The sequence below is a fragment of the Lygodium microphyllum genome, chromosome 11 (genome assembly GCF_053477565.2).
Source record: "Lygodium microphyllum isolate KBCC chromosome 11, Lygodium_microphyllum_v1.1.10, whole genome shotgun sequence".
Taxonomy (NCBI): Eukaryota; Viridiplantae; Streptophyta; class Polypodiopsida; order Schizaeales; family Lygodiaceae; genus Lygodium; species Lygodium microphyllum.
Window position 1 is genome coordinate 93,107,434 of NC_141145.1, and position 13,785 is coordinate 93,121,218.

Sequence of the window (13,785 nt, forward strand, 5' to 3'; positions counted from 1 at the left end):
AGACACCCAAGAAGTCAGGCGGTACCCAAATACAATGTCCAATACAAATATCTAAATCGTGCGCCCATGCGCATACAAAAATAATAAATAAATATCAAGTGCTTTGATAAATAAGCTCGACAAAATATAGGAGCCATGCGTAAGACACGCGCCCATTAAAATATTGACGATAACTTGAATAGACGCTATCCTCCAATGCTTTCCACTGCCACCGCTGCTATCTCTACACATCAATTGAAGCATTCACAATTGTTAGAAAAATAATACAATTAAACCGGCAAAAGTGAATACCTAGCAGTCTTCAGCTACATAAATAAATTGGTTAGAAATCAATACTAACCTTAATTTATCACGAGTGCACACTCTAAACTCATAAACGTTTATTAATTTAAATATGTATTTTGTAAAATCACCTGCTATGGAATCACCCATGTACACATCAAATTAACAAAATGCCTGAAAAGGATAGGCATCCCGATCGACTTCTCGCACAAAGAATCCACTTTGTGTATGAGCCTTGGTAATAAAATCTTACGGAATCCATCGTAAAATCTCACGAAATCCACCGTGGAATATGCCTCATGGCATCACAAGATTTCGAGTGTGTGAGGTTGTTTGAAATTTTACAGGATGACTGATCAAAATATGGAAGATTTTATGGCCGAAAGTGATTTACTGGAACCAACAGTAGAGCAAAAATTGGACCTAATTATGATGCAGCTTCAAGAGGAATGAAGAGCACGTCAAACTTTGCAAGCTCAATTGGCCACTCTTCAATGATCTACTGCCGATCAAGATGGACCGCAACCTAAAGATGTTATACGACGCACGATCGATGTGACACTCGAAGCACAATCTATCCAGAAAGAAGCCAAGATAAGTAAAAGAAATTTCAAATTTCGTACTTTCAATGGGTTATACGATGGAAAGAATGTTCTCGCTTTTATCAATCAGTTTGATGATTATTTCCATGAAAAACAGTATGCCAAAAAAGACAAAATTAAGTGTGTCACTAATCATTTAGTGAACAGAGCATTGCTATGGTGGACTGTTGTCCGCAAAAGGATTGATTGTCCTACTACTTGGGAGACTTTTCAAAAGAAATTTTTGCACAATTTTCTTCCACCTCAATTCCACGAAAAAGTAATCAAACAGTGAGATCTTCTGCAACAAAGAGATCGCGAACCTATTTCACAATATACCGAGAGTTTCTAGAATGCCTTATTACAACTTCGAATGCTCGAAGATGTACTTGAGGTGATCCATAAGTGCAAGTTTATATCTGGTTTGCTTGGTCACTTTTATACGGAAGTGAACGTGTTTAAGCCAACGACTCTCGAAGATACAATTTCCTTAGCCCATGATGCTGAAGATAAAATTCGAGGACGAGAGAAGCGACCACAACAATTCTCAAATAATGGTAACTTTGGTACAAAGCAATTCAATTCTAACTTTAGAAGATACAATCAAAATCGCTTTGTTCCATCTTTGTTCCGTAAATCTTGGACACGATCCCCTGCTTTACCATCAAACACAAATCCAAATCCTATGCCATCTTTCCAACCAAATCCCAACATTCCTAAAATCCCAACCATTACTAATAATGTTTCCAAAGCCAAACCCATTGTCTGCTACAAGTGCCATAAACCTGGACATCTAGCGGTGAATTATCAATCCAAAAGGCCAACTATTCACATCAACTACTTGGGAGCGACTGAAGATGAAGACCATGAAGAAATGCCAAATTTCATAGAAGATGATGACGATATCGGTACTACTTCAGATACTTTACCAGGTATGCCAAATCCTCATTCTTTATTAATGATGAAATGTATTGTGCATGGTAGAGAAAAGATTGTTTTGCATTATGATGGGAGCACACACGATTTTATTTCTACAAAATTTGTCAAAGAATTGAATTTACATACTGTTTCAACTCATTATCGCATCAAGGTTGCATTCTTAAAAAGCACTAGATACAATGGAACACAAGAAGTGCATAACTTAGAAATTAAAATTGGTGATTATGCTGAACGCAAAAAATTCTTAGTTGTGCCTTTGCAATCTAGTGACATTATCTTAGGAATGCCTCAGCGTCATCAATATAATCTTGATATAGATTATTCCACGCATTCAATGAAGATTCATTTTAATGAAAAACAAATCACATTGCATGGTATGCACACTTTCGATGGCTTTGCATTGCTTAGTTATACACAGACTAAATGTGCATTAAGAAAAAGTACCAAATCCTACTTAATACGGGTGAATGAAATTGAAGTTAAGGAAAATCATATGCATGCTAGGCACACACAATTTCTTTCACAATTTAAAGATTGTTTTGCTGCTGACTTACTACTTGGTTTACCACATACATGTCCTAAAGATCATAAAATAGACTTCATTCCAAGTTCACAACCACCATGTAAAGCACCTTTTCGACATAATCAAATTGAACATAAAGAAATTCAAACCCAAGTTGAAGAATTGTTAACTCGAGGACTCATTAGGCCTAGTAGTTCTCCTTTTAGTGCACTTGTCCTATTAGTTAAAAAGAAAAATAACACCTATATGATGTGCATTGATTATCATGTCCTAAATAATATCACTGTCAAGAATAGATATCTGATCCCTAGGGTAGATGATCTCATGGATAAATTACAAGGGGCTACAATATTTAGCAAGATAGATCTTAAATCTGGATACCATCAAGTATGATTGGACACATATGATATTTTTAAAACTGCATTTAGAACACAATTTGGACATTATGAATTCCTTGTTATGCCTTTTGGTCTAACTAATGCACCAGCCACATTCAGTCATATGATGAATCGCATATTTTTGAAGCATCAGCATTGTGTAATTGTTTTCTTTGATGACATATTGGTTTTCAGTAAGAATGAGAATGAGCATTATGAACATTTATCCTTGGTTTTTTAATTCTTGAAAGACAATCAATTATATGCTAATCTTGAAAAGAGTGAATTTTTCCAAACCCACATTGAATACTTAGGACATATTGTTTCATCTGAAGGTATTAAAGTTGATCCTAAAAAGATAGAAGCAATTTTGATTTGGCTAATACCTAAAAATGTGCATAAACTACGTTCTTTCTTAGGTCTTGCTAGCTTTTACAGAAAATTTGTGAGAAATTTTTCATTGCTTGCATTACCTTTAACAAAATTATTAAAGAAAGGTATTGTGTATCATTGGTTTGAAAATTAGCAAAAGTCTTTTGATTTACTGAAACATGCCTTAACACATGCTCCTGTATTGCAACTCCCTGACTTTAATAGACCATTCTTCCTAGTAGTCACTGACGCTAGTGGATCAGGAATAGGACATGTCCTTATGCAAGATTCACATCCCATAGCTTACTCTAGCTGCAAACTTAAACCATCCGAACTTAAGTATTCTACCTATGATAAGGAATCGCTAGCAATAGTACAAGCTTTACGTCAATGGAAACACTATTTAATGGGATCTGAATTCATGATCAAAAGTGACCAACAAAGTATCAAACATCTCCTTAGTCAGTCACAAATCTCTGAAGACTGGCATATTAAATGGGCTGCTTTTATTCAAAGTTTTCATCCACTTATACAATATCAACCTGGAAAAGAAAATATTGTTGCCGATGCCTTGAGTAGAAGACCAACTATTCATAATATTTCTATGATATCTTTTGATTCCATTATTCCTATGAAAGATACCTATGATCAAGACCCTAGTTTTCAAATTGGAATAAATTAATTGCAAATAATTGGATTCCAATCGATTCATTGTCTTATGCCGATGGGCTTATGTTTTATGAGAAAAGGTTATGTGTAACTATTCCATTTAGATCATTTGTGTTGCACGAAATTCATTGTCCCCCATATCAAGGCCATAGAGGTATTATTTCCACTTTACGTACATTGGTTGAAGATTTCTACTGGCCACAAATGGAATCTGATGTTTCTAACTTTGTAACTGAATGTTTAATTTGTCAAAGAGTTAAGCGACACCATGGTAAGCAATATGGTTTGTTAATGCCTTTACCAATTCCAAAATGACCATGAGAACATATTTCAATGGATTTTATTACTGGTTTTCCTAACACTCAAGCTAATCACGATATGATTTGGACTATTGTCGATCAGTTTAGCAAACAAACATATTTCATTCCATGCAAGAAAACGTTAACTGCATCTCAAGCTGCTCAATTGTTTCTGAAAACTATTTTCACTAACCATGGTTTACCAAAAGCTATAATTTCTGATCGTGATTCTAGATTCTCAATAATATTTGAACTACTTTGTTTGCAAACTTAGGAAGAAATATTGATTTTTCATCTGCATTTCATCCTGAAACAAATGGACAAACAAAAGCTATAAACAATACAATCTTTGATCTTCTACATGCATACACAATTTCAAAACCACAAACTTGGGATACACGCTTGCATTTACTTCAGTTTGCTTATAATAACACTCCACATACAGCTACACAAAAAGCACATTTTGAAATCATTTATGGACATAGATTGCCTACACCTATTACTTCATTGTCAAACAAAGTTAAAGCTGCTGATGATATTGCCAATATGTATGCTATTATTTTTTATGAAGTTAAAGATATGATTGTGAAAGCCCAGCAATCATATACTAGACAAGCTAACAAGAAAATAAAAGCGATGAATTTCACAATTGATGATTATGTCTGGTTACAAATTGAAAAGCGAGATTACAAAGTATTGAGAAACACCCTGTTGTAAAGTTAGCTCCTAGATTTTATGGACCCTTCAAAATCATTCACAAAATCAATGATAATGCATTTAAAATAGAATTACCCCAACAGTAGAAAATCCACAACACTTTTCATATAAGTTTATTACAACCTTTTAGAGGCCCATTACTTGTTCACCCTGTCTATGAAAACCCTCCTTTGTTAGAAGAAGAAACTGAAATCTTTGAACCTGAGACTATTCTAGATACTAACTTTATGACCACTTTGAACCTGAGACTATTCTAGATATTGACTTTATGACCACTAGAACTGGCTGTAGATACTCTAGATATTTGGATAAGTTCAAAAATTATCCTGTTGAAGAGGCTCAATGGGTGCACGCTCGTGACCTAAGTGCTTACTCCTCACTACTCGCTCCACATTGAGCTAATAGCAATTGAGGACAATTGCTATCCCACCTTGGGGGTATGATGCCAAGAGGCATATTCCACGGTGGATTTCGTGAGACCATGGTGGATTCCGTGAGGTTTTGCAGTAGATTTCGTAAAATTATATTTATTATTTATTTTGTCAGGGTTCGTACACAAGGTGGATTCCTTGTGTGAAAAGCTGACGAGGATGCCTGTCCTTTTCGAGCATCACGTTAATTTAATGTGCAAGTGGGTGATTCCATAGTGTGTGATTCTGCAAAATACATATTTAAATTAATGGGCGTTTATGAGTTTTGAGTGCGCACTCGTATTAAATTAAGGTTAGGACAGAGTTCCAACATATTTATTTATTTTATAGCTGAACACTGCTAGGCATTCACTTTTGTCAGTTTAATTTTATTATTTTCTAACAATTGTGAATGCTTCGGTTGATGTGTAGAGCAGGCGGCAGTGGGCTAGGAAGCACTGGGCGATAGCATGTATTCAAGTTATTTAGAAGAAATTATCATTTTTGATGGGCGTACATCTCAAGCGTGACACCAATATTTATTTTGACGCGCTTATTTATTGAAGTGCTTGACATATATTTATTATTTTGTATGTGCATGGGCGCACGATTTAAATATTCATTATTGGACATTGTATTTGGGCACTCCTCGACTATTGGGACGCCCAACCACTTTATTCTTTATTTGGACAAAAGCAAACACAAAAGCTAAAGCATGCTAATTGTAAAATTGGACTATTTTTGAGCTTGGAGATGAATAAAATATTAAATACATGCTTTGTGGAGCACTCACATAAGGCATGGGGGGAGATTGTACCCAATTGGTCTTTTTGCCTCATGTCGTGCAAGTCTATTCTCTTGAATTTTGAGCTTAAAGTAGAGTTCTTTTGTTCTTGGGGACCTTCCAACGCTCGCTATGTACGCATACAACATCCGATTTGCGCACCAAAATTTGGCTCCAAGAGAGTTGCTACAACAACCCAAAGCTCCAACAACATCCTTAACACATCTCACCACCTAAAGAGAAAAGGAGCTTCACTAGAAGAATGCAACTCAATAGCTAAACACTTTGACTAATTGATCATGATTATAGTTTTGCAACCACATGGCCACGTAGATATTGTCTCTATTAGACCTCGTGTGAGGACTGTACATGTTTCTTTTTGTAATGGGCTACTAGACTCTATTGGTCAAACCCAAAAAAAAGTTTTAAAGAATTTTTTGACTTGCTTAATCTACCCCTACAACCAAATCTTTTTGATGATATAGTCATTGGATGGAAATTCTTACCATCTCCTAAGGACATTCTCTACAAACCCTTAGATACTTTTTGCAAGACCACCAAACCCACTATAACTACAAACTCTATAGCAATCTTTTTAACTACAAAAGCACGCATCATGTGGGCATTATAAACCTTAACATCATTACAAATGAAAATCTCATAGTTCTAATTTCTAAGAGGTTCAATCATATTCCCTCTAGAAACTACAATGTAAAAGAAGCCCACGATGTGTCACTTGCTGATTTTGAAGAGTTCCTACATATTCTTAATCTAGATGCACTTGGGTACCAAGGAAAATTCACCTCTTATATTACCCAAAAATTAAATTAGCAATGATATCTATTGGAATGCCACACAAACATGAATTCAATCCCAAGGGTTTTTCTAAACTATTTGAGGACTTATATATCATTGGCATTGATAAATGCCCTAATAACCCTTCCTTCTTTTGCAAAAAATTGGTTATCTCCTTTGCAAAGGATAGATTTAATGGGATTGATTTGGACCCATGCAGCTTGGGCACCCCTACCATATGCAATATTGTACATACATCCATCTACTACCTCAAAGTGAAAAGGGACCAATTCTAAGAAAAGATACCCTTTCTAATGGGAATATTTAAAGCCCATAAGGAAGACTTTATGTGGATTACCAATGCCTCTAATTGTATCTCCTCTCAGTTTACCAATATCTTAACAAAGGTACTCTTATCATGTAAAGAGACATTGATGAACCTTTGTGCAGAACTAGACAGGAAAGTGGCTATTCTACCTAGGATCAACATCCAATCCTTTTGGATTGCAAACTCAAGCCAACAAGTCTTTATTAACTTACCAAACAAAATCTTTAGCATTCTTTGAGATGACATTAAAAAATGTTATGAAATCATTCCTCACAATGGAGAATTTGGACTCATTACTATCATTAATACTCTTATCAAATGGACCTTCCAATGAATCAAGAATGAAATTTTCTCCCCACTAAAAGGTAATGGCAGTTGGACAAACCAGAAATTGTCAAGGACCCTTCTCTCTCACTTGATGAATGCCTACACCGCAACACTTGGGTAATCAACAACACATTCATTACCCTCAATGGCATTATCAAAAGACAAAGAAAAGGGATCCCTATGGGCTTTAGTTGCTCAACTTTATGGTGCAACCTTTTCCTAGCATTCTTTGAATATAGTTTTCGCAAAAATCTAGCAACCCTCAATTGATATGACATCCTCAAACACTTCACACATACATTCAAGTACTATGATGATCTACTCCTAATCAATGTACCTAACCCCACAATCTTTCTTGTCAACTCTCCCTTCACTATCTATAAAGGAATCCCCCTTGAGTTTGACTATTCAAAAAACTCCATCTTCTTCTTTGAAATAGGGCATTTTGTATCTCTAGCACTACCTTCCTCAATATGGAACTCTCTTGTAATAATGGGGTTATGATTATAAAAACACATGACAAAATAAATAAATTTACATTCCATTGCAATAAGTATATACATCGAGCAAGAACTCTCCCCTCATGCTAGTCCCACAAAGTGATTATCTCACTTATTGGACCCATTCTTTACTCCAACAATCATGTGGACACTGCCTATGAGAACATATGTTTACCTATAAAAGACTTTTCAAGAAACGGTTTCACCAAATCTCATCTATGGCAACTTGTCGCTACTATGAGGATAGCAAAAGAATATCCTCACATCAAAATAGACAAAAAAAGCTCATGGCCTTAATTGGTTGAATAGTTGTGTAGTACTACAGGACAAAAAACCACAGACACATGGGTGCCGTAGGCACCACCCACCCTCTTGTGGATCAACATCTACTTTTACAAATGGATTAGACTCCTCATTAATAATAACCAATATAATAGATTGTAAATAAAGTCACACATAAAATACATTAAAAAAGGGCTAGACATTGACTCACAAAAAATTGGTTAAGACAATCTAAAAAGGTAATACTCATTACTAGCCTAATAGTAGTGTTGACTAAATTATTAATAGCAATGTGCCATACTCTTGATATCTCCTCATTAATAATAAGCATTGTAGACATCAAATGAAACACCACCTAAGGTACAAAAGAAGAATGGAACTATAAGTTAGCTCACCCAATTAGAAATAAAGGATTTCTCTAAAAAACTAATAATACATGCTATCTCACCAAATGGTGGACATAATTTAGTAAGCTTAAGGAATATAAGGAACAAAGCCATATGCATAACTATGTTAAGGCTGCATATTCTCAATACTTAAAGAACTTGGACCAATCTCTACTGCTAGTGGCCCTTGTGACACCAACATTACTTATAGACTATATCACGAATTAATAAAATGTCTAGTAGGGTGGCAAAATTATTAGAAAATGAACTAGTTAATGGAACCAACTAGCTATTATAAGGAAATAAGGACCAACTTCCTTAAGCTCATCTAGTTAGATGTGCAATAAAAACTCTCCCCCTACCAAAGCCTCAGATGCTCCACCTCAAATAATGGTTGATTAGCCCTTTATGATGCATGGAAGTTTGGAAAGTAATGTTATGTGCCCTCTCTCCCATTATAAAACAACTACCTCTTCACAAATAGTGAGGCTAGCTTCCCCATCACATTACTCACATGCCACACTGTCCAAACCCATAACTCCTTCATCATATTGACCTAGCCTTGTCACTCTCCTTCTCCGCCATGCCTGTAGAATAGCATTGGCCTTAGTCACTTCTCTTAGCATTCCTCCCTAGACCACCACTCCATGCCGCCTCCACACCTAGGTCTAGCCTCCACAGTAGCAATGCAACAACATTGCAACCCACACGAGAAGAAGGCTATGGTCATCAATTCTTAATTGACGTAGATTTGCTCAATATTCATGGCTGACGACCCACACAACCTAGAAATATTTAAGGTTTTTTCATGATCATCCCAATACTCCTTATGCATAGTTGATTTAATACAAAAAATCTTTTCCTTTCACATTGTAATGTATACGCAAGTGCATGTGTGTGTGTGCGTGCATGCGTGTGTTACACGTATTGAAGCATTAAAAATATATATAATGATATATTTGCCAATATTGGTATATATATGTGCATGTAGCTATAAATATAAGTACTAACTAATACACATAACTCACATTAATACAAATAAAGGTAAATTTATGAGGTAAGTATTGATTAAAACCACACGGCCTATGAAACACTAACAACAAGTTTTAATTAGGATTCTATAATAACAAACCTGAATCCATCCCTATTTTTTTAAAATGCAATTAATAGCATGAAAAGCACTATTATTCCTCCCCTCCCCCACCCCACCCCTACTATGTGTCACTTCCCCATCCTCTCCTTCAATGCCTTATATGTGGCAAGTTATTGTAGCCCCTCAGGGCTATTTTGAGGAAACCTTCACTTACATAACACTTGAAAATATGCATTGTCCTCCAAGCTGTCACTCTTGCCACATTCTTTTGCTTACATCTACCGTGATCTAGCTACTCCAAACTAAAGTTTACTCAAATGGACTCCAATAAGATAAACCATTTTTTGGGTTGACCCAGATAACAACCAAGTAAGGTTTTTGAAACCTGTAATATGTGGCTAAAGTCTTGGTCCTTACCATCTTCATTGTATGGAAGCAGGTACCAAAGTTTACTCCTACTCGAATATGTTTTGCTTTGCTAAAGTTCCAAACTTATAAATTGTTTCAAAAATAACTTTTAACGAAAATAAAATTGTCTCTTTAGCTTCCCATTTGTAATGTCTCTTTTGGTTTAAAAAGAAATTACTAGAACTTTGCAATGCAAGTCATGAGATTCTCCCTCCCCTCCTCTACTTGATGAATCAATGTTTGAGTGAAATGATAACTCGTTTCATTTCAACCCTACGTTACCACTTTTTAAATCACATATTAATACACTTTGGTAACACACCCACACACACACCCATACACACATTGATTACACATTAATCATTAACTATTAATTGTTATTATGTAAATGATCCTTAACCTATATTCAATTTGTATATGTATAGTTGATATTCATATTACATATAAACACTTAAATATTATATATAATTATAATTAACTATTTATCTAAATTAATAATAAATATTAATATGTATATAATAATCAATATATTATTATTATTACATATTAGATATATTAGATATATTAATTATAATACTTATTATATTTATATAATTAATTATATATTAATTAGTTATTAATATAATATATATAGCATATATGTATATTGATAATAAATTAATAGGTTAATGTATATGTATTATGTGTTATGTATATACGTTAATATATAAGTATATATTAACTACTAATAATTATTATGTATACTTATCTTTCATATATTATTTGTATCAATGATAATTATAATATATATATTATGGTTATTCATAAATTTAATATAATTGATAAGATATTGATTATCAATAAATAATTAATTATTAAAAAGATATATAATTTATTTTAATTAATGTATTATACATAGATAATTATGTATATATGCTATTAAATATTTGATTATGAGAAAGAGAATAATAACAACAACAATAATAATAAATTCTCAATATAGTTCATGGGTTGTCAAATTTATGTGATGTTATTTCTTTAAATGTGTAGATTGATATTTAAAAACAACAAAAAAGTAACTACATATAGCATCACTGGATGCCACATGGCATTATGCCATCTCTTTTAGTTTCATAAGAAACTGAACATCCAATGCTTGTTTTTCAATTCTCAAGAATAGAGACATTATTTGCTTTCAACAGAGGTAGAGCTTCATTTGGTTCTAGTTTGGGACCCAAACATAAATTTATTTCTGAGAGACCAAATGAACTTGATGGCAATCACGGCGTAGCACAATTAGCCTCCACTTATTATCTTCCAGTGATGAAGAGTGATTAGCAAAGAGAAGGCTACGAAAGAGTGATTAGCAAAGAGTGATTAGTAGATTTAAATTTGCCCCTTGGAGCCAAGTTTCGATTTTCTTCCAAAGAGAGGAAACATGTCTACATATTTACTATTAGTTAAGGGGAGGTTGGGGGCGGGTGCCATGTGGCAGCCCCCAACCTCCCCACAAAGAAATGCGGGGGCAGGTGCCACGCCCTCGCTGCGAAAATCGCGCCCGCCCCGACGCAAAGTGCCAGGGAGACTCGCGGAGCGCCTAGTTTCCAAAAAGGAAACGTGTCTACATTTCCAAAAAAGATGTCTCTATCTCCTCAACCCTCCCACAGAAAGGACAAAGCGGGGAATTCTGAAACCTTTTTGCCAGCCTTGCATGCCGCCATCTCACAAACACTGTCTATCAGACGGCATAGCTCTCCAGGCTTTGGCTATGCGTCTCTTCCAGGTGTCCATAGTAGCTAGAGGAGACTCTCTTCTCCACTTAAGTTGCAAATCCTTGTAGATAGCTGGAGATGGGGTTCGAAGATCCCTCGCAGAGCACAGCTATTGCATAGGCATTTCCCGGTCGTTGGGGATAAAAGGTCTATTCGTATCATACTAGCATCCTTTCTTACACTGGAACCTGAGAATAGAGAGGAGCATTTATGGGAAAGGAATCAGAGCATGGGTGGATTTATGGGGCACTCAGAATAAACAGCTCATATCCAGTCATGACGCTCAAAGGCAAGTTTCAGCTCTTAGAGAAGGAGGAGGTGTTTCTAGAGTTGGTGTATCCTCGATGAGGATATCCCAGCTAATTTGAGGTTGAATTCTTCTGCCCTTCCTAGTCCATAGAAGTTCCCTTAGCAGTTTCTCTACCTTTGTCCAAGTTGTTTGACTAAAGGGGAGCAGGGAGCCCACATAAACAATCATAGAGAGAAGAACAGACTTGATGATAGCCAATTTGCAAGCAAAGGAGAAGTTAGTAGACTCTAGTTAGCCTTTAATTTTAACCTGCAACTTATCTAGAAACCACCTGTATCACCGGTGAAGTGATGTACCAACACCTATCGGTGCTCCTAGGTAATGCATCATTTCTCAGGCTTGACAACTCTAAAGCCCAATTGGATTAGCCACTCCTTAGGATCCTTCCAAGAGAGAAGAAAGAGTCATGTTTTAGCTTGGTTGATTTTGGAGGCAGATAATGCAGGGAATCCCTCATATAAACCAAGTAACTGGGTCACAAATTGCTGATCTGCTCCTACTATAGAAGCCTTGTCATCAGCAAAGAATTGGGCTGGGGCTTGGGAGCCATCAAGGAGGGGAAAGCCTTTGATAGTACCATTCTGAACAGCTTTGTTGACTTTTCGCAGAAGCGGATCTATGATTAGGGCAAAAAGCAGGGCAACCCTGCCTGATAGATCCCCTAAGAGTAAAAGGAGAAGTATAGGTTCCATTACTATTAACCATTGTTGATGCATTCTAGAATACAGTGGCAATCATACCACAAAAGATTGGCCCAAATTTCATGGCCTCCAAAACACTCAACACAAAAGACCATCAACCCTATCATAGGCTTTGTCCTAATCCATGTCAGAGGGCATGCTCAGGGCATAGTCCATAGAGAAGATCAAATTCAGAATAGCATCATGGACTATGCCCTCTTCCAAATACAAACCCATACTGTCTTCCATGAGTAATCTTGGCTAATAAGTACTTAATCCTCATGGCAAGAGCTTTGGCCAACCCTTTATATGTGAAGTTCAACAAGGTAAGGGGCCTCCAATTGGATATTTTGGATCTATCCTGCGACTTGGGGATCAATTTAATAATCCCATAGTTAAGATCGGGGTGCATGCATCCCTTTTGCCTCATGGAGTTCAACAAAGTTACCAAATCCATGCCACAAACTAGCCATAACTTCTGAAATAGCTCAAAAGGGAGGCCATCCTTGCCAGTAACCTTACCTATCTTCATAGAGAACACCACCTCCTTCACTTCCTCAATGGTGAATGGCCATTCCAATAGAAGCATTTGATTAGTTGTTAATGTTGGAACTTCTTCTAGAAAGACATGTAGTTTATTACCATAGTTTGCAGGAACCACATGTTCCAAACCAGCTATATTAGTAAGATGCCCCTGAAATAATTTTGCCAGTGAGAACTGATCCGAAACCAATACACCATTCCAATCCTCAATACTTATGATAGACACTTTTTTCTGCTTGGTCTTCATCTGTGCAAAGTAAAATCCATTTGGGCCGTCACCAAACATCTCCCATCTTCCTTTGAGCTGAAGCTTGGCAGCCTTAACAGCTTCTTCTTCCTGCAATCTGAGGAAAGCTTCCACATCCTTAAGATAAGCATGCATGGTATCATCATGGGGGTTTATAGCCAGTACTGCAGAAATTGTAGCAC